Below are 18,316 nucleotides of genomic sequence, written 5' to 3' on the forward strand. Positions count from 1 at the left end.
TTACATTTTGTTTATTTCATGAGAGCGAGAATTGGGGTAAAAAGTAGAAGTTTGCTTTTTGGGGATTGAGCATCCATTATGAGTTAAAAAGCCACGCTAGTGTCTGCTACAGCTTCTTCAGTAATTTTTTAGAGATACGCTATGTTGTCTGATATGTGCATGTGTGTGGAGTCATCTACATATTGTATTAAGAAGGCCTGCTGTGTGGATGTGTGGAGAGTGTTAGTGAGAATGTTACAAAGTAGAGGACCAAGGATAGAGTCTTATGCTACAACAGTGGTGACTGGACGGTATGGAGCAATAGAGAGAGAGAGAAAAGTGCCATTTTACTACTGATACCTGTTGGACCAGTAGCTTTTGAATCACAAAAGAGTGGGCTCAGATAGACCTAGTGAGCACATTTGAAGTAGAAGTCTGCTAAGATGAACTTTTTAGAAAGTTTAAATTTTTCCTTTGTTATGAATATTATATAATACAATTTTATTTAAAACCATATTATTGGAAGATACTATTCCGGGAGAAAATAATCTTTGTTTCTACAGTTATAGGAAATATGGAAGCATTCATGTAAATAGTGTATATATGTTGTTTGAATGTTATTAGAAGCTTTGTTTGAAAATCACCTGTGTATTTCTATGTCAAATGTTTTGTTTGAATAAGCTGACAATTAATAAAGAATTATTATGGAAAAAAAAATAAAAGAAAGAGACTACTTTGCCATTATCTCTAGCTTTACTGACAGTACATACAATGGTTAAAAGTGCAGTGTTTAGCACTATAGGACAGAAGCTATGCTGTGTCGGGAATAGGAGTTCTTCCTGCAGGAAATAGTTTAGCAATTGTTTTTTAGTACATTTTTCAAATATTTTGCAGAGAGTGGGATAAGATTGCTATATTCCTAAAGTTAGGGATGTCTGTTGAATTCCCTCATTTGGGTAGAGGGATTATGTGTATTTTTTTCCAGAGTGAGTGAGCATGGGATTCCTTGACTAACCTATTTATAAGGATTACGACAAGATAGGCAATACTATTGGCTGATATTTCCAAGTACTCATTTGGAAAGTCATCAGCTGAAGTAGAGCATGATTTGGGTTTAAGAGTAGCTTTTAGGATGTGGGCATAGGTTTGAAGGTGAAAGTGGATGTGGTGATATGTGGCTGTTGGACAGAGTTGGGATTAGATGCTGGGCAATCCTTGGTTAGGGACTCTATACTATCTAAGAAATAAGAGTTGAATTCTATTGTAGTTTCAAGTGGTGAGGTATTGGGAGAGGGCATGATGTAAGATTTCTTTAATGGCTGACCAAAATTTTTTAAGGTTGTCTTCAGTATTGTTTTGAAAGTTGTTATAGCATAGTTTGTCTTCATTTTGTCTTCATTTATTTATTTATTTATTTTAGTACGGTTGCAAAACATTCTGAAATTTGCAAGATATTGTGGTGTTTTATACTTTTCAAGTCTTTCCACTTTTTTCTCTTCTTGCATTAGCATTTTGATAGCCAACTTGCATTATTTGTTTTTAGTGTTTTCTTTCTAGGAGTGCAAGGGTTTACTATCAAAATATCGGCGTTCACATACATGAACAGTCGAAATTCTGAAAATGGTATGCATTACAAGGTTGATGCTGTTGATCGACATCAACAGAGTCGACATTTACATCGACATTCAAACATAATGGCAGTGTAGGTGCGAACATACATTAAGCACCTACACTGTCATTAACATTTTAGCAGGGGAGGAAGCCCCCCTGTACCCCCCACTCCCTGCAAATTAAATATTCTAACTCCGAGATCACAATACAGTGAGGAACAGGATACATTTCCAAATCCGCACTGTACTGCAACTCTATTCAGGACATCAAGTTCATATCAGCAAATGCACACTTGCATTCATTGATATATAAGCTCGATATCCTAACGGTCAGCAACACGTAAGTCGACAAACTAATGCTTGACTTTCTGTGTTCACTTAACCAATCTTCAACATTTTGATAGTAAACCAGATGCAAGGCTATTTAGGAAATTTAGGAAAGCTGAATTGAATTTATTAAAGCATAGTTTAACTTTTTATATTTGTTTGCATAAAGAATTTACTAAAGACTTGTGTGGAGTCTGAGCGATCTTTTTTCACCCAGATTTGGACTATTGTGGTTGTGAGGAGGTTAGCGATCACTAGCGTTCTGTGACCGCTGTTAACTATTACGTAGTTGAACTGAACGCTTGGTTTCTGTCATAATTTAAGAAGAGGATTTTTAGGATGTTACACTTAATAGATGAAATGGTGGTAATGAACATATAATCCAAGGTAAAGGATGTACTGCAGGCCAGGCCATATCTATACTGAACTGGACAGACATAAAAATCTATACATTTCTCTACAAAAGTAGCCTCTTCTGTCCCTGGAAAATATATCACCATTAAAATTTCCAGAAGGACAAAATGGTCCAACCATATTCAGTGCATAGCCAAATGTAATCCATGATGGTACACTAGCAAGCATAGAAACAAAGATTACTTAGAAGCCTATTCTAAGTAAAAGGGTGATCAAGGTGGCACATCTCACACATGCAGGTTCCAAATATTGGCTTTAAACGTCTGTTTTACAGTGTAAATCTCACAAGTTACATCTTCCCTGTTTCTATTGAGTACGTATATAACTTTTGTTCAAGGTAGGGAATGCAGTATGTGTCCAAAATATATCTATACTGAACTTGCATTGCATTATTAATAAAACATCTATTTTTTTCTAGGGTGTGATCTTTAATGCCAAAAGAAATATGCTAGTTTTCATACATATATGAAACAATACATATAGATTTAAATCCAATCACTTTGGTCCCTTCCTTAATTTATACTCCTAGAAACTCCCTTGGTTGGGAGGGTGGCCTAACGTTTAAGGTGTTTGCCTTACAAACACAAGGTGCAGGGTTTGAGTCTCACAAGGGATAACTGGCTAGGCTTACAATGGCTCACAAGGACAGTTAGCCTAGTACTAGCCTATGAACCTATGAAGTCCAGAAAGCATGCCTTTTCCATAAATGGACCATCCCTCTGGCAATCTGTACCCACCCTTATCAAGGATAACTCCAAGCTAACCTCGTTTACACAAGATCTCAAAACTCACCTTCAAAAACAGGCTAAATACACTTGTCTTAAGAATGGCAACATAACCTAATTACCTCAACCACATTTTTGTCATTTCTTATTTAACTACTACCTTATCTCTCCCTCTGTGTGATACTCTGTCATACTCCTCCCTTGTACACAATTTGTATACAGCCAATGTAACAAACATTCTTGTTCTTTACCTGCAATTTGTTCAAATTCTCACTCCAGGTATAGCAAAGATGATAATATGTTTTTTATACTCATGCTTGTTTTTTTGCATTTCCTATTAATTGAACGTTTTCTTTCACTTAGGCTGAGCCTGCAAATGGTTAAATCTGATCAAAGCACCAACCCAGTAAACAAAGTAAAGTAAATTAATGCACTTACATAAATATAAAGTTGTATTTGTTTGTTTGTTTTATATTTTAACACATAAAATCACCTAAAATCAATAACTAGTGTCATGACATATTTTCTGAAACATGACCTGGTACTATATTGGTAGATACCACAGGAGGGCCTACAATTCCAGTAGCTGGTCAATATTTGCCATTCAGTTCACTGTGTGATATGTATGTATGTGGGTTCAGTGGCTTTTGCGGAATGTTCATTACATCAACATTTTTTCTGACACAGCTTTCTTATTGAAATGTCGGTTTATCAAAAATACTAGCATTTACTTTGAGGGATTGCAAGACAGAGAGTAGTCAGATTTTGACCTTTCCCACTGTTGTGCAATCTCTGAGTTTGAAATACACACACACACACACACACACACACACACACACACACACACACACACACACACACACACACACACACTACTTTGGAAGCTCAAACTTTCTAAACTTCAAACTTCATATGGTTGAGACCATAACACTGAAGTTTTGAAAGTTCAAAACTTCAATAAAAAAATAAAGACACACTTTTTTTTACATTTATGTGGTGGGGGCAAGCCCCCTGCCCCCCCATACCACCTGCTAATGAAATATACCAATTCTGAGATCACACTACAGTGAAAAGAATGGTAGATTTTCAGTAGATCGCTGTACAGCGATCTCCATTTAAACTGTTTGAGGTTTCAAAACTTCAATCTTATGGTCTCGACCATATAAAGTTCGAAGTTTTGAAACTTCAAGCTTCCAAAGTAGACCCACATATATAATTAGCAAGTGGTGTAGGCGTGAAGCTGTATAAAATATTGTGTTTTATTTAGTTTCATTTTGTGAATTTTGACAATTTCTGGTCAATTTAATATAGGTCAATGTAGTGGGTCAGTTATTTACTGTAACAGAGCTATATATAGTTTTCAGGTTAACATGAGATTTATGAAAAATATATAGTGTCAGTTTAACATCAGGATAAAAATATGACACAGTTCTTCATATATATTACATGGTTCTTTGTAAAAGTGTGATTTGGTCTCTTTTTAAATGCAACTTAAAATAACATTTATGTGAGCACTTGCAGCAAATTTTAAGAAATTTTGACTTTTAGGCTAGTATCACAATCTGGGGATATAATATGTAGCTCACTGTAACTCCTTTGGAAATTTATGAGACAGTGTTAGATAATTTTCGAGGTACCATAGTTTTCTTACAGAAACTAACTGAATACAGTGAGGATTAGGTGCAAGCCCTTTTGAAAATGGTGAAGTGAACACAGTTTTAGGATAATGCAACCCCAGCACCAACACTTCCTGGTAACACAATTTGCAAAGTCTACCAAACCATACAGTTCAATGTGTATAATTTAGCAAGTCAAACGATAAGAGCCACAGACATAGGATTTCAAATCCAAGAGTCAAAAAAAGGATCCGGACTGGCAAGAAACATTTTAATAAATTAAAATCAGCTTAAAAACAGCTTAAACAGCGTGTAAATAAATTTACAATATACGCTCATGAAAAGTAAGGTAAGCGCTTTCATTTGTGCTAAATGACTAACTTCCTCTGACAAAATACATCATTTCCTTTCATTTAAAAAGCCGTGATGAAATTAAGTATACATTTTCATTCGCCCTTCTCCCTAATAAATGAATGACATACCCTCTGCTTCTCATACACTATATCAAACACTAACAAACTACAAATTTAATCCAAAACACTATCAAGTAATAGATGTAAACATATGAATATACAGATGTATATAAATATATGTACAAATACTATGACCTAAAAAACATACTTAATTGTACTATAATAACAAATAAACCTATACATCCATAAAAATACATAAAAATACATACGCATATCAAGTTCATGCTGAATACATTGAAAAATACATTTAAAAATACATTTATAGAAATAAGCATTTAAACCTAACAGAGAAACTAAAGTATTAACGTTCCAAAGCCTTTAGTTTCAAGACACTACCTAAAGATAGCATACCATTTAAACCTGGCCAAGAATGTGCACCCAGGTGAATTTGACATTTTAGTTCCATTTTTTCAAGAATTAATTGCCATGCACCTCCCCTACTACTACTTTTTAAAATATCTAAGACCAAACATCTAAATGTGTGTACTATTTTGAGAAATATGTTTGGCAAGTGCATTAGTATCAATATTTTCTCTAATGGCTCTAATATGTTCACCTATTTGTTCTTTTAACTTGTGCTCTATTTTCCCTACATAGAAACAAGTACAGTGGGTGCATAGAGCACAGTGCACTACTTTTGTGGTGTCACAATTACATTTACCTAATATATTATTATAATTATTAATAGATATAGAATTTGTTTCTAAAATAAATTTGCAAAACTTGCATCTACCACATTTAAACATATGTTTTAATTGTAGAGCTAGCCTCAAAACATTTTTTAAGATTATGGCCCTTCTTATAAACAATAGATGGAAAATCACTAATTCTATTCCTCACTAGTGGATCATTCAATAACAAGGGCCAATTTTTAACCAAAATGTTTCTAATAATGTAACTATCAGAATTAAAAGTTGTAATAAAACTGCATGCAAAATTATTTTTTGTTTTTATTATTATCATCATAACAGTTATTTATCAAGTTACTTTTACATAAGAACAACTTGAACGCAAAGTATGACAGGATCAAGCATAAGTATGAAGATGACTTGTCATCTGCTAATGTATGATGCTTTGGGACAAAAACAGTGAATTGTTTGTAGGAAGAGAAATAAACTGCATGGGATAGGTGTATAGAGTTGATTAGTATTTCCTATTATGAGAGATATTCAATTTCTGGTTTACCAAACTTAGGTGAGGAGAGTAATATTGCCAAAGTGTTATGTTCTTTACAGTATGTAGTCCCTTTGTATTTTATGTTTTGCCTAGTTATTTTTGCAAATGAAACATTGTGGCTGGTAACAATGGTCCTCTTTTTATGTGATGAAGTAAATGGAGAAATAATAACTTTTATTTTGGGGGATTTTTGGCGTGCAAATCATGCATTTTTTTATTTTAAAAGAAAATGTCAAGTATAGTTTCTGTTATGAATTCAAATTTTTTTTTTATTAATGTATTATTTATTTATTTTTTTTTTTTACATTTGTTGACCGGGCTGGATATATGTCCATTTTCAGTAGAGGCCCGGGGAGAATAGCTCCACATAAAACAGATAAAGAAACAGAACATTAAAACTACAGTTACAGAACATTAGAGTTACAAATAGCTTGACAGACAAAACAAATAATTAAAAAATAGGTATTACAAGGCAATTTAGCATACAGGAATATAGAGGAACATGTAGAGCAAACATGAGTTGAGATAACCCTTTTTGATTCCCAGCTGAAGGTTAAGAGAAAGTAACATAATATCAGACTAGTTAAAAATAGGATTGGAGAGTTAGTGGGGTGGTGGGGTCATAAAAGAGAGAGAGAAATATCATTTCTGGCTTTCCTGGGTACAATAAGTACAACTAGAAGGTAGAGGGTATAAAGTGGCAGTAAAGTGAGTAATAGCATAGGAAAGACTTAAAAAGATGAAAATAGACAAAGAAAGTCTTAGTCAGGGTTAATATAGGGACATAGCCAGTGGCTGGTAAGGTGTGGTTTGAGTTTCTTTTTGAAAAGTGTAGCAGAGGACAGAGATGTGAGTTCACCAGGAAGTAGATTCCAACTTTTCCCCACGGTGTTAGAGAAAAGGGAATATCCTTCTTTATTGTTGGGTTTAAGTCCGGATACAAGAAGTTTAGTAGCTGAGCGTAGGCTTGAAAGATTTTTATATGGGGTTATTAGACTCTTGAGAATTGGTGTTTTAGCTGGGTGATAAAGGGTTTTATGGGCAATAATCAGTTGATGGAATAAGATCTGATTATGCAATTCAAGCCAACCCAGTTGATTCAGATTTTGGCAGTGGTGGGTTCTAAAAGGGGAGCTGGTGGCAAATCTAGCAATATTATTATAGGAAATTGACAGCTTGTGGAGGTTGGTTTTGGATAAATTTGTGTATATAGGAGAAGCATAAAAGAGAGTTGAGATAAGGTGGGTGTGGGCAATAGTAGTTCTAGCTATGGGAGTAATTTCAGAGTAATGTACATTGGGCTTCTTTGATTGAATTATATATAGTTTCTGTGACTTTTATTTTGTAAATGTTGATTTGACAATGTTCGTTTTTAGGACTTGTGCCCATATTTCCCCATCTCCTACCCTTGTGTTGTATACTTAAGTTTTATCTCCAATATGATTGTCTCACTCCATTAGCAATGCATTACCTGAATCACCTTATTGCCCAGGTTCCTGGCACTGCAGCAGTATAATACACCCCTGCCCTTATCAACCACTTCCTTGTGTGCGCCTTATATTGTTAATCTCCATTTAGACCTAACTTCTTCTACTCCTTTTCTTAATTCTCTAACAATAATTCTCTCTCTTTCTCCAAAATTCTTTAGTGACGATTCACCAGTAAATCATTTCAAGTGGTTTTAATAGTACTGTCAAAGGAAACATGAAATCTATTTAGTTACCCTTGTTGTCCAGGTTAGTTCCACTAGACAAGTGACCTCTCTTCAGGGGAGACCTAAGGTGGTACTCATGCTGAGTAGGTTAAATTTGGCACTGACACTATGGAACTTCCTCCACTCTTTTCAGTAAAGGGTGCTTCCTTTTCCTACAAGATGGACAGGAAAGTTGCCGGTGAAGAGATTGTGATAAAAGTAATCAAGAAGACTGCCATTTTTTTCAGTATCTACAAAGATGATCATCTGCTGCTGCTGAAGTTAAACCTTCACCTTCCATTAATGTTCTTCATCACTTACAAGACGTGGGTTTAAAGGATGGAATATCACTCTGTCTTCTGGACAAGGAGGATGAGTTAGCTTTTTCATGGGTGTCCACTGTTGAGAGGTGCTTTCCAACAGGGAAAGGCGATGTGAAGCCGTACAGCACGTCAAATCTATAAGCAGATGGTAGTGGCTTGTCCCAAAGAAATAACTTTGCAAGAATTGTTGGATAATACCAACAAGACTTGGCTGGGATTGCCTAAAACATATGCAGACATGGGAAAAAAATCACATCCTTTGCAGTTCCTAAACAAGATAGGTTGAACAAAAAAAAACTCCCTGTTATTTGGCCTACATCTAAATCTGCTACCCCATTTAACATATATTTTATCTGGGATGCAGTTGTGATGCCACTCACTTTTCATGCATCTGGTGTCACAGCATTTACACACATTGGAAGGGAACATTTTTGTGACATCACATTTGAAAATATCATGGCTGAGAAACTTACATCTCTGTTTCATTCTTAAGCACTGTGTAGCCCTTGGAATGATTATACTATTTCAGGTCAGACTATTTATATAAAAAAAAAAGATTAATATACACTTTAAATGCCACTGAGGAAGAGTAACACACATTATTTTCTATACTATGTAGTAAAGTTCATGGTATTAATAAGATTTTTGGATAAACGTCATTTATGGAATGGGGGTTGGACAACATGGGTGACTTTAGATGTGGATTTGATTCCTGTACTTACAAAGAATACACTCCTACTCATCGTGGTTTCTTTCTGAGTTGCTCAAGCACTGACATCTCAGTCATGATTTTTATATTATAGTAATCAGCTATTTATTAACTGGGTAGGTGTTCTAATTCAAAGGAGCAATAGATTAAAGCAAGGAACACAAACATATATTTAAAATATACAGGCAGTTAAAAGACAAAATCAGTGGCATTTTAATGATAGTAGGAATGTCCAGGTTTGTCTTGCATCACTTCAGGTAGCTCAAGGACCTTTTCACAGACTACAATGCAGTTCTAAAACTACTAACAATTTAGCAAAAGTTTTGGAGGCTTTACTTCTATGGTTTTCTTTTCTCCATGACTTCAGAAGGGATAACGGTTTTATTGGCCCTTAAATTATTTATTCTTGCACTGTTCTCTAGCATCAGTTGTAAGGTGTCTACACCACAAGAAACTTGATTTTGTAGAAATAGGCTATGGATCCCTAAATATTCCATAGCTGCCTATTTCAGGCTATTTGAAATGCTTTCCAGTGAGATGAGATTTACCCAGTTTTCTAGGACTACAGTTTTTGCCCAAGATAGGTGCATTACGTCTTTACTATAAGTCTACATTTTCCATATGGACACCCCTATACACTGTCAGCATTTCTGAGTATATCTGTGTTTGTGTGCATGTGTGTGTGCATAAGTGACTTGGCTAAGGTTCATGCTTAAGACAATAAATCCCTTTACTACCTTTCTATAGTGCTGATTCAAGTACTAGAACAATGGTGGAAATAATGTTTAATTTCCCCATCCCTGTTGACAGCACCAAACTCCTGAGGATTTTTTTTCATACTCCTCTCTGCTTTGGCACCTAATAAGTATCCTTCCACTCTCATGTTCCTCCCTTGGTTCTATCATCATAACAAGTAAGTTGCCTGATTTTTTCTATTCTTACGGGATCCTCTGCTGAATCCCACAGGTCCATAAGTAAAGATTATTACAATAAATTCTGTTTTTATTAAGTGTACCAGCCTGAACGATGTCAACCTTTCTGGCACTGTGCCACTTTCCTGTTGGTTTCTACTCTATAAGCTTTTCCTGACCTTAACATTCAGTAAAGTCCTACATGTAGTAAGTTGGCATATGAATTCTGGAATGGTACAAGTATACGGTTATCACTCTATTCCACACTCTCTGTCCTGCTTGAGATTGCTGTGATCCATACATTATTCATTTTTGACACTCTCTGGGGCAGTGGAAAAAAAAAAGCCCACATTAACTGACAGAGAGGAACTGATGTACACTGAGAGGGAAATACAGAGCAGTACACTCTACTTTGTCACAGAAGAAAGCTATTAGCAAGTGTGAAAGAAATATAATCACTGGAGAATTCCCTTGAACAGTCTTGTATGAGCTGTATGTCAATACACTCCTCTTCTGATTTAGTTCCCTACTGAGACTGGGAAAAAGTGGGGGGAGTGTAGTAAAATAAAGCAGATTAGAATGAGGTTCTTGCCTTGAGTGTAAATGATTGAATACTTTTCATTATTTGAAACAGTATTTACTTATTTATTTATATACAAACATTAATTTGGTTAATCTTCCAGAGCATACCATTTTCTGGGTGAACATGAAGAGGAAAACTCCCAAAGCACTGTAAATATACATGGCATGCAGGCTGCAAAAGATATGCGCACATTACTTAGGACAAAAAGGTGAGGTAAGAAATAAATTTTTTGCACAAGATTGCAGAGGAATATCAAAGTAAGAAGTAACATGTGAAAGAGATGAACAATATTGTGAATAAGAGACAAAAGAGGATATGCAGAATTGTTTAAATGGCATACATTGTATGTACCAATATAAAAACACTTATATGCACCCATATATACATTTTACCCAAATAATAATGGAAGTGCAGTGCCTCACTTTCTATATATGCAAAGTCCCGTATAATATTGGAGTTTGTCTTACTGTGTAACTGTAGGTTAAGTGATTTAACATTTATTAACAGTAAATAGAGGGACTGGGGAAGGTGCAGAAGGATTGCGCCTATTAGGAGCTCTTGCATGCAAAGCATAGAGATGGTTTACACAGCAAAGACAGGTAAATTTAAATGTAGAGGGTGAAAGTAAGCCTCCCTTAGATTACAGAGGAATGTATTTCAGCATGGGGCAAGTAAGTGATTGAGCATATCTTATATAGCTATATATAGGTGAAGGATCTTGAAGGTATAGTTATTGGCTGATCTAAGACTCCAGTTTGAATTCAATATTAATATTGTATGAGCTACGCTAAAATGGGGAGGGCTTTTTTAAAACCATTTCTTGTTAAATATAGCTGTTCTACAAGACAGGCCATCCTCATGTATTTAGGATGGTACAGTGGTAAGAAGAAGATGATACAGAGCAAAGATTTTGTGTTATCCAATTTTTTAAAGAAATATGTACTTGGGTTACCATGGCTACAGAATGTATAAAGAAGCATGGGTAACAGTATTGCTTCAAAAACTGCCCTATTTGCTCTTGGTGCTGGATAGCTCTTGATGCATTATAGGGCTCTGCGTTTCGCATATCATTCTTTCACTGTAGCATCAGTGCATAATTAATCAGTTGATTGTCAATGATAGCTCATAAGCATTTCACTCCATAACCGTATAATACACTAGGACTTAAAAAGATTCTCTAGCATGGACCAATCAAAGCACTCTACAACCTGGATACTTTGTGCCCTGATGGCAACAAAGAACTGAAATCATGGCAGTGACCAATGACTCATACCCAAGTGTCCTGACATCCGGCACAAGATGTCCACTGGCCTAGCAGAAAGGGATGAATCCTTTACTGATCAAGGGCTACCAGAGCAAAGATATTACTGCAGCAGTGAAGTACTCTGAGCATCATCTGTTACAAGTATGTCTGAAAAAAGACTAAGAATACTAACGGGCCTAGTTTTCTACTTTCTGTGAGTCACCATCTTTAAAACACTGGAACTGACTTTTTTCATTTTTTTTACATGTAGGTAAACTGCTTTCCTTTAAGCTATTGTTTATATCTGTTATAAGACATTTGGCAATCAAAGAATTAGACTGACATATGAAAGCCAGTAAAAGTTCATGCACTGGTATACAGCCATGATTACTAATCTTTTTTTTCCCAGAAGACAGAATACTTGGTCTGGTGGTGTAAACTGGAAATTGAAAATGCAAAGGGAGAGGGTCTGATATGAAGAATGGGAGATGCAAGTATGTACATTACTTGAAAATCAATCTACTGTTGATAATAATAATAGTAATAATAATATTAATAATGTAAATAAATAAAATTACAGTTTGGATGAACTAAAAGTTAACTTTATTGAGCCACTAAAGTGAAAGATAAGTGCTTTCATCTTCAAAACTATTTTCAATAATTGAAGACTTCTTCAGATCAATGTTAATGCCAGAGTAACAGAGTTTCTCAACTGTATTTCTTAATTGAACAATTGAGTCAAAAGATCAGATGAAGGTAAGCAAGGATGTAAAACCATATTTTCCAAATGATAGATATTGTTTATGACTACTTATGTTTAGATTACAAAATAAACATTTGCAGAACCTATTTCATTGTGACATGCAGGTAAAGTGGACTCAGTGCCTATACCGAAAAAATAAAGTATGACTTTTAGGTTCATAGGTACTTACTAGGCATTTGATATGTGATCATTTTCAGCCCTTATATTTTGCATATAAATCACTCAGCTAGACCAAACAAGGATATGTTGGGGCATTTGCATGTTTCCCCCAACATTCTACCAGGCTGTACACTCCGTAATTCTTTCACAAGGGAAAGGAACATGCAATTAATTTGGCAATATTATACCTGCAAGAATTTGTTTCATCTGTTAAAATGATCTCTGATTTTCTAAGATCACTTCACTGAAGTAATTCCTACAAGATTTTAATTTTTGTGCCTAAACTGCCAATTGTATTTTGTTCTACTTCATGTGTGCAGAGCTAGTTGTGGTAGCTGCCTTGCCTTCTTCAGTACTGCAGTCCTTGAAAGGCAAACCACACAGTGCTACTCATAATGTAACTTAACAGCAGCATTGAAATTCTGGGATATTTACATGTAAGAAATTTATTTTATTTGATCAAGGAAGACAAAAACTGTTATTATTTTTTCAGTATAAATATTTCTTTCACACATTTAAATTTACTTTTGACACTGAGCTCCAGGCAATTGTTGTCCACCCTGCCAGCAGTCAGGAATGTAATACCTCATTAACTGACTGCTTGCAGGTGTGAATGAGTAAACTATCTTAACCTCTTGTACACCATATCTGTGAGGGGACACAAACTCTTTCAGAAAACAGAGTGATGCCTACTGCAATTTAGTTCCCTATATCTGAGAACAAATAACTATACTTTAAGTGCCTGCTTTATGATATTTTAATAGGATTGCAATTCATGGACCATAACCTCCTATGAGAGGTACAGTTTGCAAAGTGCTTTCTTTAATCTGTATGCAGAAACTCATTTTTAACTTAATATACATAACAAAACAGTAGGGCGGCATAGTGGCAGATAAGTGTTGTCGCCTAACAGCAAGAGGTTCTCTGGATTCTCCACTGGGGTGTCTTCTGTGTGGAATCTACATATCCTCTCTGTCTTCACTTAGCTTTTCTCTAGGTGAGATGGATTCCTGTCACATTCAAAAGACGTGTAGTAGGTAGATTGTATACTCTAAATTGGCCATACGTGTGAGTGTCCATGCAAGTGAGTGGTAGGAAAGAACAACTGTGACAAGACTAGTCACCTAGCAGTAAGAACCTTGACTCCAGATGATTGTTACTATTAAAGTGATGCCCTGACTCCATGTGCAAAAAATGGGAAAAGGGGTTGTGGACTGACGGATAGATGAATGAATGAATGCAGATGGTTAATGCTTTTTTAACACCTTTATTGAATTATCACTTGTGAAATAGGCAAATTTACATTTACATAAAAGTAATCAAACTGTATTAACAAGTTCACATTTACAAACATTATACTTCACATGTACTGTTATATATCATATAACTTAATCAACATTACATAAAGTATTCAATTCCTGTTTTTTAAACAAGAACCATCTTTATTAAACCATGACTTATGACACAGGCAATCATCCATTTAAATGAATGAAAACAAGCCACACTAACACAATCCTAGTTGCAAGCATTTTACATCACAAACCATCGTGACACACCCCCAGTTACAAACATTATACATTACCTATAATCTAACCAATCATTTTCAGTTAAGCATTATATAGCTCATTTAAGTCCTGCCTATTTTAAACCTCATTCCTCCCCTGTATTTACTGTTTCCACGATTCCCGTTTTTTTCCTATGTAGTATGCTTATACCCTTTTCTAAAGATCTCATTTCCGGTTGTTTTATATCTGTTACTATATTTCTTTAGATTTTGATTTCCATTTTCTAGTAGTTGCTTTTTTTTGGCAGCCACCATAATTAGGCACAGCCAGACATTACCATGTCTAGGCAATTCCGATTCTGTATCATAGCTCAGAAAAATCATCTCCCTCATCACACTAATCTGCCCACCAAGCATCTCAAGCAGTGCATCCTGCAGAAAATCCTTAAAGTCTGCCAGCTCACCATACTCCCAGAAAATATGTTCCCAAGTACTTCTTTCTTCCCTGTTTCTTTGTGAATTGTGTATCCAATCTCTCTTCCAATCTTTTCTAACCTCCTCTGATTGATTCTTGTAGTTATCATGCAATATTTTATATGCTATACTAATTATTTCCTTTTTTAATGGCAGCTTCTATTCTAGATTCTACTAAAAATCCTGCCAGTGTTGATCTTTCATTTAGGACCCCCCCATTCCTTTCTCTTTGACTATATTCTGATATCAGTCCTTGATAGGTAAGGCAATCTATAACCTGCAGTCCCAATAAATTATTGCCGTCTTCCCATTCTATTACATTTCCCTCTCTAGTTATTTGCTCCCAATACCTTGGTTTATTTGCCAGTTTTCTCCAATAAATTCCAGACTCCTCTTACTTATTGTCTATATCCGTAACTGCAGTGTTCCCTAATGGCATACTCTCCTTTCTCCATTCCCATGTTGGCTTAGTTCTTAGGATACTTTATGCTACTTTATAGACAATATTCTGTATGATTATTGTTATTCTACTTAAAGGCCTGTATCCAAAATCCTCGTCTGTCCTTGTTTCTTGAGCTTCCCCCCTGTTTAGCAATGAAATACCCCTTCAAATCAGGTAATCCAATTTGCCCTGTTTTACTGGAAGAATCAGCTTATCTCACTTGACTTTTGCCATCTACCCTTCCGAGATAAAGTCCTTCAGCTCTTTAAAACAAGGTGGAAATAAAAGAAAGGGAGCGAGGGTCAAGAAGTAACAAGAATTATTTAGAGGGACTGACAAATATTAAAGTATTACAGAATAGGGGGAATCTCACAGAACAAGAACAGGATCAACTGCAGAATGCTAAGAAGAAAATAAGGGATTACTTCAATAATATACATGAGTTTAGAAAGACTACTGTTAAAAAACTGTTATTGATAATAACACCAGAGCACAAAAACTGTTAGCACAATGACTTGGGCAACAGAAAGCAGAATGAGCTGTTGCCAAGCTTAGGGAGCCTATAAAAAGGAATATAACAAGAGATCCTGTACAGGTATTAGAAATATTTCAGAAATTATATAAAAGTCTGTATAAGGCAGAGAAATATGAAAATCAAGAAAAGATAAATGAAAATGTTTATGGAAGAATTAAATATGTAGAGGTTAGAAGTAGATGATGCTCAATTACTAATGGTTAGGAGAGGAGGACATGAGATAAAAATTGTGATATATAACCAATCTACAGGAAATACCCCAAGAATGGATAGTATTCCTGTGGAAGTTTGGAAGATAGGAGGGGAAAAAATGAAAAAGATCTGGAAGGTTTTGTTTAACAGTATTTTAAGACGAGGAGAAGTACCAACATCCTGGAAGAAAACAGTAGTAGCCGTAATACCTAAAGATGATAAAGATTCATCAGTTCCAGCTTCATACAGGCCCATTTCAATACTAAAACATGATTATAAAGTGTTCATGTCTGTAATCACTAAAAGAATGGCAAAAGTAATGCCAAAATTGATAGATATGGATCAATGTGTTTTTTTGTGGAGGGGAGGCAAACATTTGACATTAGCACAGCATTGATGATCAAGAGGGAAGCAGAATGTAAGAAAATACCACTGTTGTTGGTGGGTCATGATGTAGAGAAAGCATTTAACAGAGTAAGCTGGGACTTTATGAGCAGGACAATGGAAGCACTTGTATTTCCTTCAAAAATTATAAGGTTAATTAGGATGATATATGAGGGATCTAAGGCAAAAATTAGACTGGGTGGGGTCCTCTCTGAGCAGAGGAACCAGGCAGGGGTGTTCTCTTTCCCCTTTGTTGTTTGCATTATATTTAGAACCACTGGAAAAGAAAATAAGGAACTCAGAAATTCAAGGATGTAATTGGAATGGTAGTCAATAAAAGCTGGCTCTATTTACAGATTATATTATTTTATACCTGACAAAACCAGAAAGAGACATTACAGTGTTATGGAACATTTTGAGACAGTATCACATCTTTTCGGGATACAAAATTAATGAAGCTAAAACAAAGGCAATAGTGGTAAATGATGTACCCACATATGAATTGGTTCAGCAATATCCATATTTATAGGGATATGTTACAATGAAGTATTAGCTAAGGATATGTGGGAAGAGACTACACAAAAGATAATACAAAAACTGAGAAAATGGAGCTCTGTTATATGGATATGGATAGTAAGATGCAAGCAGTTAAAATGTTTGCAGTCCCATTAGTCTTGTGCACAGGTCAGGCATATTTTTAACAACCAGCAGAGAAGTTGTGGATGGCAATTAATAAAGAGATGGTTAATGCTTGAGCTCTGATTGGCCCAATTATAGCATCAAAAGATCTGCAAGAAACTATTAATGTATTCTGCTTCCAAGAAAAGCTGCTATATCGGTCCAGCAAGAATTTAATACTTTCATATGTTTATATTACACATTTTCAACAAAATCAAACACATATAACAGCACTTGTTGGACATTGTTTATTATTATGACAATATACTGTTCAGGTAATAACTTACATAGCTATTCATTCCGTTTTTAATTCATATAGTCAGTCAAATCACCATTCTGTTACCACACTTCTTTTCACAGTACAATTCTATTACCAGACTTCTAAAGTAGTCCTATATCATGTTGTTAAAACACCTTCAACTTCTTGCATAGATTTTGCCTGTAAAAGCCATCTAAGCACATGAAATGCACTTAATTTTGAAAAAAAGGATAAATAGCAATTTTCTGCCATCCCATCATCTATTCAACTCATAATCACTCATGCTATTTTTACTGCTTTATTCTACCTCTATTAGGTGCAATTTCTAAGATTCTTTCCACCCAATGTTAATAACTACTTAATCCTAAATTACTAAAAGTCAAGTACTATAAAACAGACTATTAATTTCCACACTCATCTCTGAGCTATAAGCTCACTTACAGAAAATAGCAACCCTGTCAGTATAAATCTGGGGACAATGAAGGGACCAATCAAACTAAGCAACATGCCTAGGAATATGAGAGGAAATCAGCACTCATGCCACAAAGCATCATGTAGTCAAAACAGCAGCACTCCAAATGTTGCACAACTTTCTAAATTTTTTTTTTTTTTTTTTTTGCAGAAGGGCAAGCCCTGATTACAACTCCAATCTGGAAATGTGGAGACAAGCACCACATCTCTGTTTTTTTCACTCTCTGTCTACATACACACACACACACACACACACACACACACACACACACACACACACACACACACACACACACACACACATATATATATATATATATATATATATATATATATATATATATATATATGGATTCCATACACTAGATCGAAGGTTCACAACTTCGAAATAGTGTATGGAATGCACACTGCAGCGAAAGTGCACTTAATCGAAAGTGCACTTACGCGAAGTTCAGTACAACGAACGGGCGTTGTACTGAACTTCTGTGCAGTACTCACGGACCTTAGGGTTAGGGCACGGGTCATGGTAAGGGGATAGCCCTACTGGCTATCCCCTTACCATGACCCATGCCCTAACCCTAAAGTCCGTGATGACTGCAGCGCAGTGAAGGACATAGCAATGTCCTCCACTGTGGTGCAATAGTCACGAACCTTAGGGTTAGGGCATGGGTTA

Source organism: Protopterus annectens, chromosome 3.part0 (genome assembly GCF_019279795.1).
Source record: "Protopterus annectens isolate FY-2018-M chromosome 3.part0, PAN1.0, whole genome shotgun sequence".
Lineage (NCBI taxonomy): Eukaryota > Metazoa > Chordata > Ceratodontiformes > Protopteridae > Protopterus > Protopterus annectens.